Source organism: Hordeum vulgare, chromosome 5H (genome assembly GCF_904849725.1).
Source record: "Hordeum vulgare subsp. vulgare chromosome 5H, MorexV3_pseudomolecules_assembly, whole genome shotgun sequence".
NCBI classification, from domain to species: domain Eukaryota; kingdom Viridiplantae; phylum Streptophyta; class Magnoliopsida; order Poales; family Poaceae; genus Hordeum; species Hordeum vulgare.
In genome coordinates, this window is record NC_058522.1 from 450460188 (window position 1) to 450472515 (window position 12328).

A 12328-nucleotide genomic window follows, 5' to 3' on the forward strand; every position below is an offset into this window, starting at 1 on the left:
AACAATAAAAATTATAGATACGACGGAGACGTATCAGTGATCACCGGAATCCGATCTTGCACCATGACAAAAAGACACAAAAACAAAACCATGTATCCCACGTTGACAAATTCGCCGTCTCGAAGGGCCTCAGCATCCACCACCTCGCATCGGTGGTTGAAGAGGACCACACGAAGAGCATCTCGATGGAGGAGTAGCTCGCCGCCGATGAGCGAGATCGTGCAACTGGTTGCAAAGTCTGTCGCGTACGAGACAAGCCATCACAGGTCGTCCATCTTCACCACTCCCAAAGAAAGTATATATGTATCTAAACAAATCTAAAAGCTATATATTTTGACTTGAAAGCGAGGCGGATCGGATGACGCTCTACATCCCTATTTGCAAATCTATGACTACCATTAAAGGGAAATCTACAATTATCACTGTTCATTATGAGAATTGTTTTTTTAAACACAGTACAAACGCAAACGCTCATATACACGTGCATACACTCACCCCTATGAACGCACACACGCACACCCTATCCCTATGAGCACCCGAGATAGACCGAGGCGCCATATCATCCTAAAATTTATAAAGTCACCATAGATACCTCATCATCGACAATAACGTCTCCTCTCACATAATGCGCATCGTCAGAAAATCCAGAAATAAATGCGAGTACCAAGATTTGAACCCTCGTGGGTTGGGGATACCACAGTTCTTCTAACCATCCAACCACATGTTCGTTCGCCACTATGAGGATGTGGTATCTCTTGAGCTTGCATTGGTTTTTCCCTTAAAGAGGAAAGGGTGATGCAGCACAGGAGCAGCAAGTATTTCCCTTAGTTTGAGAACCAAGGTATCAATCCAGTAGGAGAATCAAGCCAAGTGTCCAAAGTACCTGCGCAAACACAAACGAGCTTGCACCCAACGCTATAAAGGGGTTGTCAATCCCTTCAAGATTGATTGCAAAGTGAGATCTGAAGGCGGAAAGTGCAACAAAGTAAAAGTGTAATGCTGAAAATATGATGTGAAGTAGACCCGGGGGCCATAGTGTTCACTAGAGGCTTTTCTGAAAATAGCAAATATTACGGTGGGTGAACAAATTACTGTCGAGCAATTGATAGAACCGTGCAAAGTCATGAGATATCTAAGGCAATGATCATACATATAGGCATCACGTCCGAGACAAGTAGACCGATACTTTCTGCATCTACTACTATTACTCCACATATCGACCACTATCCAGCCTACATCTAGTGTATTGAGTTCATGACAAATAGAGTAACGCCTTAAGCAAGATGACATGATGTAGAGGGATAAACTCAAACCAATGATGTAAACCCCATTTTTTACCCTTGATGGCAACAACACGATGCGTGCCTCGCTACCCCTTCTGTCACTGGGTGAGGTCACCGCACGGTATCAACCCAAAACCAAGCGCTTCTCCCATTGCAAGAATCATAGATCAAGTTGGCCAAACCAAACCCACAACTCGAAGAGAATTACAAGGATATGAAATCATGCATATAAGAGATCAGAAGAAACACAAATAAGATTCATAGATAATCTGATCATAAATCCACAATTCATCGGATCTCGACAAACACACCGCAAAAGAAGATTACATCGGATAGATCTCCATGAAAATCATGGACAACTTTGTATTGAAGATCCAAGAGAGAGAAGAAGCCATATAGCTACTAACTATGGACTCGTAGGTCTATGGTGAACTACTCACGCATCATCGGAGAGGTCATGGTGTTGATGAAGAAGCGCTCCGTATCCGAATACCCCCTCCGGCAGGGCACCAGAACGTGCCCCAGATGGGATCTTGCGGAGACAGAAGCTTGCGGCGGCGAAAAAGTATTTTCGTCGATCTCTCTCGCAGTTTTGGGATTTTTCTGAATTTATAGGTGGAAGAGGTAGGGTAGACGAGCCACAGGGGTCCCACAAGCCTGCTAGGCGCGGCCCCCTGGCCGCGCCTAGGGGGCTTGTGGGGTCCCGTGGTGGCCCCTGCCTTGGTTCTCAAGTCTGGTGCGTATCTTGTGTTCCGGAAAAAATCTTTTCGGAAGTTTTATTCCGTTTGGACACCGTTTAAAATCCTCCTCTGAAAAGGGTCAAAAACACAGAAAAAACAGGAACTGGCACTTGGCACTGAGTTAATAAGTTAGTCCCAAAATATATATAAAAGGCATACAAAACATCCAAAGTTTGACAAGATAATAGCATGGAACCATAAAAAATTATAGATACATTGGAGACGTATCAAGCATCCCCAAGGTTAACTCCTGCTCGTCCTCGAGTAGGGAAGTGATAAAGACTAAATTTTTGATGTGGAATGCTACCTAGCATAGTTGTCCTTTGTAACTTCTTTCATGTGACATGAATGTTCAGATCCGTAAGATTCAAAACAATAGTTTGCTATTTACATGAAAAGAATAATACTTCAAGCAAACTAGTAAGGTAATCATGAACTTTCGAAATAACAAGGCCAAAGAAAGTTATCCCTACAAAATCATATAGTCTGGCTATGCTCCATCATCCCCACATAACTAATTTAAATCATGCACAACCCCGGTATTGGCCAAGTAATTGTTTCCGCACTCTTATTTTCTCAACCCTTTTTCAACTCTCACGCAATACATGAGCGTGAGCCATGGATATAACACTATGGTGGAATAGAGTGTGGTGGAGGTTGTGAGACAAAAAAGGAGGAGATGGTCACATTGACTCGGCGTATCAAAGGGCTATGGAGATGCCCATTAATAGATATCAATGTGAATGAGTAGGGATTACCATACAAAGGATGCACTAGAGCTATAAGTATGTGAAAGCTCAAAAGGAGAACTAGTGGGTGTGCATCCAACTTGCTTGCTCACGAAGACCTAGAGCAATTTTGAGGAAGCCCATCATTGAAATATACAATCCAAGTTATATAGTAAAGATTCCCACTAGCACATGGTGGTGGCAAAACGAGAGGCTCTCAATCATGAAGAACATGGTGCTAATATGAAGCACAAGTGTGGAAAGAGATAGTAGCATTGTCCCTTCTCTCTTTTTCTCTTTTTTTTGTTTGGGCTCTTTGGCCTCTTTTTTTTCTCTTTTTTTTATTGTGGGCAACTTTGGCCTCTTTTTTTTATTTCCTCGCATGGGACAATGCTCTAATAATGATTATCATCACACTTTTATTTGCTCACAGCTCAAAGCTTAGAAAGATGATGACTCTATAGGAAATGCCTCCGACAGTGTACCAGGATGTGCAATGATCTAGCTTGGCGTATGACGTTGAAATATCTCGCTAGCTATCTTACGATCATGCAATGGCAATATGAGAGTGACGGCACAAGTCATGAGACGAAACGGTGGGATTTGCATGGCAGTATATCTCGGAATGGCTATGAAAATGCCATAGTAGGTAGGTATGGTGGATGTTTTGAGGAAAGCATATGATGAGTTTGTGCAACGGCGAAAATTGCGCTGTACTAGAGAGGCTAGCAATGGTGGAAGGTGAAAGTGCATCTATACCATGGACTCACATTAGTCATGAAGAACTCACATACTTGTTGCGAAAGTTTTTATTAGTAATCGAAACAAAGTGCTAAACGCATACTCCTAGGGGAAGGGTTGGTAGGTGTTAACCATCACGCGATCCCGACCGCAACACAAAGGATGAAAATCAATAGATCAATTATGCTCCGACTTCCTAACATAGCGGTTTACCATACGTGCATGTTACGGGAATCACTAACTTCAACACAAGTATTTCTAGATTCACAACACCCTACTAACATAACTCTTAATATTACCAAATCCACGTCTCAAAACTAATTGAGAGGAATCAAACTTCTCTTTCTACTCAATGCACATAAAGATGGAACTTTCATTGTATCCTCTTTGGGTACCTATCACCTTTGGGACTACTTTCATAGCACGAGCCAACTACCAAGTTACGCACCGACGTGCTCTAAAAGATCTAAGTGAAGCACAAAGAGAAAAATTGTCTAGCTCAAAAGATATAAGTGAAGCACAATGAGCATTCTAGTAAAATCACGATGAGTGCATGTCTCTCTCAAAAGGTGTGCAGCAAGGATGATTGTGACACAACAAAAAGAAAAGACTCCTACGATACAAGACGCTCCAAGGAAAACACATATCATGTGGTGAATAAAAATATAGCTCCAAGTAATGTTACCGATGGACTGAAGACGAAGGAGTGGATGCCTTCCCGGGGCATCCCCAAGCTTAGGATTTTTGGTGTCCTTGAATCTGTCTTGGGATGCATTGGGCATCACCAAGCTTGAGATCTTTCCACTCTTTATCCCTTTGTCCATGAGAACATCACCCAAAACTTGAAAACTTCACAACACAAAACTTAAACAGAAACTCGTGATATCATTAGCACAACAAAACAAACTACCACCTCTTTAGGTACTGTAGCAATCTTGATTTCTATTTATATTGGTGTTAGATTACTTTATTCTAACTTTTCCATTGCTAGTACCCCCGATACTATCCATAGTTTCATCAAAACAAGCAACCAACACAACAAAAAACAGAATCTGTCAAAAACAGACCAGTCTGTAGCAATTTGTATACTTCGTATACTTTTGATACCTCAAAAATCCTGAAAAATTACGACAGCCTGGGCAAAAGGCATATCAACTAGCAGCAAAAATAATCAACTCAAAAGCTCTTTCTGGATAAAAATGAAAAATAATTTCATGAGCAAAAAGTTTCTGTCTTTTTCCAGCAGGGTCAAACAACCAACACCAAACTAGTCATAAAGGTTTTGCTTGGCTCAAAAACAAAAAGAAACACAAAAAACACAATCATAACAGAATTATGATGGTGTGGACGCAACAAAACAGAAAGCAAAAAGCAAAGATAAATTCATTGGGTTGCCTCACAACAAACGCTATTGTTTAACGCCCTTGGCTATGCATTGATAAATCAATGATGCTCACACAAAAGACAAAAATTGAAGCACAACGAGAGCATCATAAAGCATGTGAAAATCACATCTAAGTCTAACATACTTCCTATGCATAGGCATTTTATAGGAAAACGGATTGTCAAGACAACCAATAGTTGCCATATGCAAGGAAGAAGAAAGAGATAATAGCAATCTCCACATAACGAGAGGTAATTTGGTAACATGAAAGTTTCTACCACAATATTTTCCTCTCTCATAGAAATTACATGTGGGATCATAATCAAGTTCAACAAAATAGCTATCACAAAGGATATTCTTTTCATGATCCACATGCATGCAAAGTTGACGCTCTTCAAAAATAGTGGTATTATCATCAACTAAAGTCATGACTTCTCCAAACCCACTTTCAATATTATTGCAAATATCATTGTAACAAGTAGTGGACATAGCAAAACTAGCATCCCCAAGCTTAGGGTTTTGCATATTTTTAGCATGATTGTCACTAATAGAATTTATAGTGAAACCATTGCAATCATGCTTTTCACCCAAGGAGCCCTCGTGAATCACTTCATAAATTTTTTCCTCACAATTTTCAGATTCACGCATCTCAAGCAAAACTTCATAAAGATAATCTAGTAAGCAAAAATCACTAGCAATTGGTTCAACATAGTTGGACCTCTTGAAAAGATTAGCAAATGGATGAGGATCCATATCACTAGATTCTTAGCAAGCGAAGATGCAAGCATATTGAAGGCACATAACACACAAGCAAAGGAAAGGCAAACGAAAAAGGCAATTTTTTTGTAAATTTTTGTTTTTCATAAGTGGGGGAGAGGAAAACGAGAGTCAAAAAAGTAAATGCAAGAGATGAGTTTACGACACTTACTTGGATGAGTTTCACCTAGAACTTGATCCTCCCCGGCAACGGCGCCAGAAATCCTTCTCCTACCTCTTGAGCTTGCGTTGGTTTTTCCTTTGAAGAGGAAAGGGTGATGCAGCACATGAGCAGTAAGTATTTCTCTCAGTTTGAGAACCAAGGTATCAATCCAGTAGGAGAATCAAGCCAAGTGTCCAAAGTACCTACGCAAACACAAACGAGCTTGCACCCAACGCTATAAAGGGGTTGTCAATCCCTTCAAGATTGATTGCAAAGTGAGATCTGAAGGCGGAAAGTGCAACGAAGTAAAAGTGTAAGGCTGGAAATATGATGTGAAGTAGACCCGGGGGCCATAGTGTTCACTAGAGGCTTCTCTCAAAATAGCAAATATTACGGTGGGTGATCAAATTACTGTCGAGCAGTTGATAGAATCGTGCAAAGTCATGACGATATCTAAGGCAATGATCATACATATAGGCATCACGTCCGAGACAAGTAGACCGATGCTTTCTGCATCTACTACTATTACTCCACACATCGACGGCTATCCAGCATGCATCTAGTGTATTGAGTTCATGACGAACAGAGTAACGCCTTAAGCAAGATGACATGATGTAGAGGGATAAACTCAAACTAATGATGTAAACCCCATCTTTTTACCCTTGATAGCAACAACACGATGCGTGCCTCGCTACCCATTCTGTCATTGGGTGAGGTCACCGCACGGTATGAACCCAAAACCAAGCACTTCTCCCATTGCAAGAATCATAGATCAAGTTGGCCAAACAAAACCCACAACTCGAAGAGAATTACAAGGATATGAAATCATGCATATAAGAGATCAGAAAAAATTCAAATAAGATTCATAGATAATCTGATCATAAATCTACAATTCATCGGATCTCGACAAACACACCGCAAAAGAAGATTACATCCGATAGATCTCCATGAAGATCATGGAGAACTTTGTATTGAAGATCCAAGAGAGAGAAGAAGCCATCTAGCCACTAGTTATGGACCCGTAGGTTTATGGTGAACTACTCACGCATCATCGGAGAGGTCATGGTGTTGATGAAGAAGCCCTCCGTATCCGAATCCCCCCTCCGGCAGGGCACCAGAATGTGCCCCAGATGGGATCTTGCGGAGACAGAAGCTTGTGGTGGCGGAAAAGTATTTTCGTCGATCTCTCTCGCAGTTTTGGAATTTTTCTGAATTTATAGGCGGAAGAGGTAGGGCAGACGAGCCACAGGGGGCCCACAAGCCTGCTAGGCGCGCCCCCTGGCCGCACCTAGGGGGCTTGTGGGGTCCCCTAGTGGCCCCTGCCTTGGTTCTCAAGTCTGGTGCGTATCTTCTGTTTCGAAAAAAATATTTAAGGAAGTTTTATTCCGTTTGGACACCATTTAGAATCCTCGTGTGAAAAGGCTCAAAAACACGGAAAAACACGAACTGACACTTCACACTGAGTTAATAAGTTAGTCCCAAAAAAGATATAAAAGGCATACAAAACATCCAAAGTTTGACAAGATAATAGCATGGAACCATAAAAAAATATAGATACGTTGGAGACGTATCAGGATGGTTGTTCTGTTTTTCTCTAATACGCGTGGGAGTGTATCATTGCATTGATTGGTAGAGTCAAAATTACATGGGTTGAGGGCTTCCGTTACGTGCACACGGAGGCATAATAGAGGCCCTCGCGAGCAGGAGATAGGGTTGCTCAGCCCCATTCAAAGTTGTCAGAATCGCGACTCAAGTCTTAGAATCTTAAGATCTTACGATCCAAACTAGCCCCTCCGATTCTACGATTTTGCTCATAGAATCTAAGTTTCTACGATCCTGATAGTTAAGATTCTACGATTCACGATCCTAGCAACGGAGCTCCGATCCGATTCAGAATCGCAATTCTGACAACTTTGGCCCCATTACAACACAAGCTACATTACCCCGAGCATGGATAGGATGCCTTTGGCGCCGTAATTAGCCCAAGCGCGGATTTCTTCTTGGATGTAGGAGAAGAGGTGATTGGTGGAGGGTTGTCTCCACCAGTTGTAGAGTGAGAGCTGACCATCGGGTGGCGTGTGGTGACTTTGCACCATGCCAACATGCAGTACCAAATTTCCTTAGAGAAGATGCAGCCGACCAGCAGGCGGTGGATGTCCTCGATGCCCTGGTCACATAGTATGTAACGCGTAGGGTGAGCGAGCCCTCGGCGAGCCAATCTCTGTGCGGTCCAACACCAGTGCTGCTTGGCGAGCTAGAGAAAGATCTTTGCATCGGTGGTGGACCAGCTCTTCCAGGTTATCTTCCAGTCGTGATCCTAAATGGAGCTCTGGAAGAGTGCTCGGTAGCAAGTTGAGGCAGAGTAGGAGCCGCTATTGGTCCACCGCCATCGGATAATGTCGGGCTTAGGAGAAAGCGTCACTTGAAGGAGGCGCCTCTATAGGTCAATGTACTCCACGGTGGCGACCACAACTAGGGCTCCTCGAATGTCTCGGTTCCATGCCCGGTTGAGGAGGCCCTCGTGTACTATTAGACGTTTGCTACGACACCGACATGGGACCATCGTGAAGATGGCGGGCGCAAGCTCGACGATGGACCTACCATCTAGCTAGTGGTCGAGCAAGAACTTGCACGTCCCACCATCACCAAGAGTCCATGTGGTAGATGCCCGGAGGACACCTCGGGTGCCGACGTTGTCTCGTAGACGGAGATGATGCGAGGGCCGGGAGGGGTTAGTGGTGTGCAACAAGAGCCATCACCTTCGAAGAAAAAAAGTTGGTTGTTTCAACTTATCAAAAATATTGTCAAGCAAGCACCCTCGAAGAAAAAAAAAAGTCGTTTTTCTAGGGTTAAGAAAAAATATAGTCAAAACTTCACGGGTTGAAACAAAAAGAGGAGACGTTTTTTTTGAGGGGTAAAAGAGGAGTCGTGATGTGATCACCGAGCCGAGATAGTTCGGTCGCTAAGTCGGCCCACTACTGCGATAACTTAGGCACACGAGTCCTTAAGACATATAGCCCAGCAGGCCCACGTTCGAAAACCCTAGATGTTCCACGGCACCTATATATACGCAAGCCGTAGGGATCAAGAAGCATCGCCAAGCCCCCACCGCCCGCCGCCTTCGGTTTGTCTCTCGATCTCGAGTTTTCGATTCGTTTCCCCTCCCTATTGCTTCGTCCAAATCTTCTCTTTCAGCTAGTTTCCTCTTTCTTCCTGGCGGTTTGAGTAGCTTTCAGTTCTTGGTTGAGGATCCATGGAAGCAAGTGATGATAGCAAGACAGGGACATCAGAACCCTTTCAGGGTTATGACAGACTACGTCTATAATGGGAATCTCTCTGATGTTTTCGATTTCTCAATTCAGATTGCTACGTTTTCGAGTCAACTATTTTCAGATCTGCCTATTTTTGGTTTTGCTCGTGTTATTTGCAATCCGCTTTGTCGTTCGTTGGCTGTCTTTAGGCAATTCAGATCTTGGATGGGAATCCATGGAAGCAGGTGATGACAATCAGACAGGGACATCAGAACCATCTAATGGGTATGATAGACCAAGTCTATAATGGGAATCTCTCTGATGTTTCTGCTTTCCCAAGTCTATTCGAATTTTGTTTTTGTTTTTCTTATAGGATTTGATTGGCTGCCGATGATGCATAAAAATGCACGTATTATCGGATTGTTCCATGACGATCAAACACATTGTCACTACCACTGAGGCAGCTTATTGTTATCTGATTATAAATTCTGTTTCGAATGCTCACTTGGATCTGTTTGGGGTTTCGAACTTGGGTTTGTTCGTTGGTTGGAGCAAACTGCCGGTGATGGTGTTAAATATACTTTGCAGCTTACGCTATGAAATAAACATACAAGCTGAGGCATTTGCATCCAATCCAACGTTTAGCACTCGTCTGTTTTACGTTTTTAATGTTTTGAATCTGATCTGTACTTAATTCACATAAATTGTGAAATGTGGTCTGTTAAATACTGAAATTGTATGCCACTAGGCTCCCTAAACTCTACAGATATCAGGGTTTCAACTAAGTTCTTCAAATGTTTGCAACTTCAGTAATTAGGTTACGCTCGAAGAAATGTTTGTCTTCTATCCTGACAAAGGATGAGATCTAAATAAACATACAAAAAAATAGAAATAAGCAAACACATTTCAGAGGTGCAAACATCTCTTCAGGTTGAAACTATTAGTAACAATGCAATGTTCCTGATGCTATTCTCGTGCTCTGCTCCGTTGGCCAACTAATTTGTAATAAACAAACTAGAAATAAGCAAACATCATTCATTTTAGAGGAGCAAACCCATCACAGAGGTAGTGTGTGCAGTCGTAATACCTCTTAGGTTTAAGACATGCTGCGAATAGTTACAATATATTCAAAGATATTGACAACTTTGTGTGTAATAACTGTATGTATATCTTAGTGAAATATCTAAAAAGACTGTATGTATATCTTAGGAATGTAGGAAGTATTGTCATATACTTGTGTTCTGTTTTGTTGTCTGATTATTGGTAAGAAACAAAATAAAGAGATGCAAACATGCTACATCCTCTGTTCACTTTTATAAGGCCTGTTGATAAGAAACAAAATAGAAAGAAGCAAACATTGTACTCAAATTCATCTATTTTGCATTGTGTTTGAAATATAAAAGTGAACGGAGGGAGTACATTTTCAAGGAGCAATCCAGGGTGAGTGGCAAAAATGCAAGGGTTATTATTAGTTTTGAAACTATTACTATTACGCTAAATTCACCCTGGATTGCTCCTTTTGTTTGATGGGACAATCGTGAGGTATAAAATTCCTTTGTTTCCTTTGGGGTATCAAATTGGTAAGATGGTGAATAAATCACTTTGAGGAATCAAATTGGTAAGATGGTGAAGATGATATGCTATCCAAGCATTGGGATGCAAAAGTGGTCATGGCTGAGAAGAAAAGAGGTTCTACAAGGGGAGAATTGGAGAAGAGGCGTGCCTTTGAGAAGCGCAAAATTGCCCTAAGCAGCAAAAAAGTATTGACGAGAGGACGAGGAGGATTGGTTCATTATGATGAATTTGGTGGCATGGATGCAATGGCAAGAGAATCTTTGGAAGATTAAAAACATGAAGATCATGTCCCAAAGGTAGATAGCTACAAAATCTTATGGTTGGTGGTGGAGGGTTCGTCATTGTTGTTGGGTTTGACATTGGGGGCGTTAGTGCTACGGTTGGGAGTGAAGTCTGAAATAAAGATTGTAAAATCCGATACAAATGAACCCTCACCTCTGAATCCCTGAAGTTTATTTACAGATTCTGGTAATCCAAACCGTGTATGAGTAAAACGTTGTTTGTTGCAATAGATATGCTTGATCCCAGTTGAGATTGATTTCTATTGTTACTTACAATATGGGTCTGCCTGTCATATGCATTGCCTTCGTGGGGCGAAGCTACGCCTCAATTACTATCAGAAAAGGCAATAAAAAATGTACTCTCGTTTGGTCTGGAATTAGTTATTGCCAAAATGAGAAGAATTGGTTGCATGTAGAATTAAAATATGTTTAAATACATTCATTTCTATGTAAAGGCAATAAAAAATGTGCCCTCTTCGTTTGGAATAAAAATGTGCTCTTTTTGTCTGGAATTAGTTGTTGCCAAAATGAAAAGAATTAGATGTATGTATAGAATTGAAGTATGTTTAAATACATTCATTTCTTTGTAATTTATGAGATGAAGTACTGTGCTTGTACAGCAAATCAATGTACCAAGCCATGCAGTTGCAAAGAAAGGAGTTGGGTTTGCACCCAAGTTCAAGAAGAAGAACAACAAGAAGAAGACCAAGCAAACCGCCGGCTTATGGAAACAAACAAGGGAGGGTACTACTCATGGAAATAAAAAGGACGAAGCTAAGGGTGGTAATGCCACAAAGGGCAATACCCCTCTACCCAACACAACCGACCACTTTAGTTTGTTGGCCCTTATGATGAGTACATTGCATGGTTCATTTGGGTTCCTAAGAACCTTGTTGCTAACATAAGAGGACCCATTAAAAAATGGGTACTTGGAGCAACAAATCATATGACCGTAAGCAAGGACTTGGTGGTGGACGTTCATCCCGACACATTCATTGCCATCCAAGTCTTCTTTGGCGATGATGCAATTTTAAAGGTATTGGGTCTCAACAAGGTGGTAATTTCTCCGGGACTTACCATTGAAAAGGTTATGCTTGTCTGCGTGTCATACGTAGATTATGTGGCCCTTTTGTGGAGCAAGAATCTTAAAGTAGCCTTTGTTGGGCATGTCGAGGACGGTCTCTATGTGGTTAACTTTTTGAAGAGACCCACTGAGACCGCAAATTGCTTAATGGCTAAAGTTGATATGGGATGGTTTTGGCATCGCGGGCTAGCCCATGTCAATATGAGATCTTTGTAAAGTCTCCTCAAAGGGGATGACTTTCTTGGACTAACCAATGTGAGTTTCTCCAGGCATTGTGCTTGCACTGCATGTATTGAAGGAAAGATTCATGAGATAACTCACCGCCCCACAACTATCATCTAC

General features: G+C 41.8%; 4 non-coding genes across 4 annotated transcripts; all 4 read left to right on the forward strand.

The window, feature by feature from the left end:
* The first annotated feature begins 9051 nt into the window (after positions 1–9051).
* Positions 9052–9141, forward strand: LOC123400583. Its single transcript, XR_006610807.1, has one exon. It is a non-coding gene; the product is annotated as a small nucleolar RNA R44/J54/Z268 family (small nucleolar RNA).
* Positions 9142–9284: 143 nt separating this feature from the next.
* LOC123400582 lies at positions 9285–9374 on the forward strand. Its single transcript, XR_006610806.1, has one exon. It is a non-coding gene; the product is annotated as a small nucleolar RNA R44/J54/Z268 family (small nucleolar RNA).
* Positions 9375–9431: 57 nt separating this feature from the next.
* LOC123400743 lies at positions 9432–9509 on the forward strand. Its single transcript, XR_006610953.1, has one exon. It is a non-coding gene; the product is annotated as a small nucleolar RNA snoR122 (small nucleolar RNA).
* Positions 9510–9599: 90 nt separating this feature from the next.
* On the forward strand, positions 9600–9672 carry LOC123400580. Its single transcript, XR_006610804.1, has one exon. It is a non-coding gene; the product is annotated as a small nucleolar RNA Z267 (small nucleolar RNA).
* Positions 9673–12328: the final 2656 nt, after the last annotated feature.